The 3410-nt window shown below is 47.3% G+C and overlaps 1 non-coding gene across 1 annotated transcript; it reads left to right on the forward strand.

The window, feature by feature from the left end:
• The first annotated feature begins 2714 nt into the window (after positions 1-2714).
• On the forward strand, positions 2715-2787 carry TRNAY-GUA (transfer RNA tyrosine (anticodon GUA)). Its single transcript has one exon. It is a non-coding gene; the product is annotated as a tRNA-Tyr (tRNA).
• The last annotated feature ends 623 nt before the right edge of the window (positions 2788-3410 follow it).

The following is a 3410-nucleotide window of genomic DNA, read 5'->3' on the forward strand; positions in this document are numbered from 1 at the left end:
CGTTCGGCTGTTAACCAATAGGTTGGTGGTTCGAGCCCATCCGGGAGAAGTGTTGTGACGTCTCAGATGTAACGTAAAATGTCAGAGTTTTTCCACAATACCTGACGAACATTTAATTTTTGGGCTTCCGTGGCTCAATGGTTTGCGCGTTCGGCTGTTAACCAATAGGTTGGTGGTTCGAGCCCGCCCAGGAGAGGTGTTGTGGGGTCTCAGACGTAACGTAAAAAGTCAATAGTTTTTCACAATACGGGACAAACATTTAATTTCTGAACTTCCGTGGCTCAATGGTTAGCGCGTTCGGCTGTTAACCAATAGGTTGGTGGTTCGAGCCCATCTGGGAGCGGTGTTGTGAGGTCTCAGATGTAACGTAAAAAGTCAAACGTTTTCCACAATAACTGACGAACCGAAAGTTTGGTGGTTCGAGCCCCTCCGGGAGCGTTTTGTGGGGTCTCAGATGTAACGTAAAAAGTCAGAGTTTCTCCACAATACCTGACAACCATTTAATTACTGAGCTTCCGTGGCTCAATAATTAGCGCGTTCGGCTGTTAACCAATAGGTTGGTGGTTCGAGCCCATCCGGGAGCGGTGTTGTGAGGTCTCAGATGTAACATAAATGTTATAGTTTTTCCACAGCACCTGACGACCATTTAAATTTTGGGCTTCCGTGGCGCAATGGTTATTGCGGTCAGCTGTTATTCAAAAGACTGGTGGTTTGAGCCCATCCGGGAGCGGTGTTGTGAGGTCTCAGATGTGAAGTAAAAAGTCAAAGTTTTACCTCAATACCTGACGACCATTTAATTTTTGGGCGTCCGTGGCGCAATGGTTAGCGCGTTCGGTTGTTAACCGAAAGGTTGGTGGTTCGAGCCCTTCCGGGAGTGGTGTTGTGACGTCTCAGATGTTACGTAAAATGTCAGAGTTTTTCCACAATACCTGACGAACATTTCATTTTTGGGCTTCCGTGGCGCAATAATTAGCGCATCCAGCTGTTAATCGAAAGGTTGGTGGTTCGAGCCCACCCGGGAGCGGTGTTTTGGGATCTCAAATGTAACGTAAATAGCCAAATTTTTTCCATAATACGTGAAAACCATTTATTTTCTGAGCTTCCGTGGCTCAAGGGTTAGCGCGTTCGGCTGTTAACCAATAGGTTGGTGGTTCGAGCCCATCCGGGAGAAGTGTTGTGACGTCTCAGATGTAACGTAAAATGTCAGAGTTTTTCCACAATACCTGACGAACATTTAATTTTTGGGCTTCCGTGGCTCAATGGTTTGGGCGTTCGGCTGTTAACCAATAGGTTGGTGGTTCGAGCCCATCCGGGAGAAGTGTTGTGACGTCTCAGATGTAACGTAAAATGTTAGAGTTTTTCCACAATACCTGACGAACATTTAATTTTTGGGCTTCCGTGGCTCAATGGTTAGAGCGTTCGGCTGTTAACCAAGAGGTTGGTGGTTCGAGCCCTCCCGGGAGCGGTGTTGTGACGTCTCAGATGTAACGTAAAATGTCAGAGTTTTTCCAGAATACTTGACGAGCATTTAATTTTTGGGCTTCCGTGGCGCAATGGTTAGCGCGTTCAGCTGTTAATCGAAAGGTTGGTGGTTCGAGCCCATCCGGGAGCGGTGTTGTGAGGTCTCAGATGTGAAGTAAAAAGTCAAAGTTTTACCTCAATACCTGACGACCATTTAATATTTGGGCTTCCGTTGCGCTATGGTTAGCGCGTTCGGCTGTTAACCGAAAGGTTGGTGGTTCGAGCCCACCCGGGAGCGGTGTTTTTGGATCTCAAATGTAACGTAAATAGCCAAAGTTTTTCCACAATACCTGACGACCATTTAATTTTTGGGCGTCCGTGGCGAATGGTTAGCGCGTTCGGCTGTTAACCGAAAGGTTGGTGGTTCGAGCCCACCCGGGAGAGGTGTTGTGGGGTCTCAGATGTAGCGTAAAAAGTCAAAACTTTTCCACAATACGTGACAACCATTTAATTTCTGAGCTTCCGTGGCTCAATGGTTAGCGCGTTCGGCTGTTAACCGAAAGGTTGGTGGTTCGAGCCCATCCGGGAGCGGTGTTGTGAGGTCTCAGATGTGAAGTAAAAAGTCAAAGTTTTACCTCAATACCTGACGAACATTTAATTTTTGGGCTTCCGTGGCTCAATGGTTAGAGCGTTCGGCTGTTAACCAATAGGTTGGTGGTTCGAGCCCTCCCGGGAGCGGTGTTGTGACGTCTCAGATGTAACGTAAAATGTCAGAGTTTTTCCACAATACTTGACGAGCATTTAATTTTTGGGCTTCCGTGGCGCAATGGTTAGCGCGTTCAGCTGTTAATCGAAAGGTTGGTGGTTCGAGCCCAACCGTGAGAGGTGTTGTAGGGTCTCAGATGTAACGTAATAAGTCATAACTTATCCACAATACCTGACAACCATTTAATTTCTCAGCTTCCGTGGCTCAATGGTTAGCGCGTTCGGCTGTTAACCAATAGGTTGGTGGTTCGAGCCCATCCGGGAGCGGTGTTGTGAGGTCTCAGATGTGACGTAAAAAGTCAAGGTTTTTACACAATACCTGACGAGCATTTAATTTTTGGGCTTCCGTGGCGCAATGGTTAGCGCGTTCAGCTGTTAACCAATAGGTTGGTGGTTCGATCCCACCCGGGAGCGGTGTTGTGGGATCTCAAATGTAACGTAGAAAGCCAAAGTTTTTCCACAATACCTGACGACCATTCAGTTTTTGGGCTTCCGTGGCGCAATGGATAGCGCGTTCGGCTGTAAACCAATAGGTTGGTGGTTCGAGCCCACCCGGGAGCGGTGATGTGGGATTTCAAATGTAACGTAGAAAGCCAAAGTTTTTCCACAATACCTGACGACCATTTATTTTTCTGGCTTCCTTGGCGCAATGGTTAGCGCGTTCGGCTGTTAACCGAAAGGTTGGTGGTTCGAGCCCAACCAAGAGAGGTGTTGTAGGGTCTCAGATGTAACGTAATAAGTCATATCTTATCCACAATACCTGACAACCATTTAATTACTGAGCTTCCGTGGCTCAATAATTAGCGCGTTCGGCTGTTAACCAATAGGTTGGTGGTTCGAGCCCATCCGGGAGCGGTGTTGTGAGGTCTCAGATGTAACATAAATGTCATAGTTTTTCCACAGCACCTGACGACCATTTAAATTTTGGGCTTCCGTGGCGCAATGGTTATTGCGGTCAGCTGTTATTCAAAAGACTGGTGGTTTGAGCCCATCCGGGAGCGGTGTTGTGAGGTCTCAGATGTGAAGTAAAAAGTCAAAGTTTTACCTCAATACCTGACGACCATTTAATTTTTGGGCGTCCGTGGCGCAATGGTTAGCGCGTTCGGTTGTTAACCGAAAGGTTGGTGGTTCGAGCCCTTCCGGGAGTGGTGTTGTGACGTCTCAGATGTGACGTAAAAAGTCAA

The sequence above is a fragment of the Phalangium opilio genome, unplaced genomic scaffold, assembly GCF_054372755.1.
Source record: "Phalangium opilio isolate 3A_F unplaced genomic scaffold, DU_Popi_V2 ptg000329l_1, whole genome shotgun sequence".
Taxonomy (NCBI): Eukaryota; Metazoa; Arthropoda; class Arachnida; order Opiliones; family Phalangiidae; genus Phalangium; species Phalangium opilio.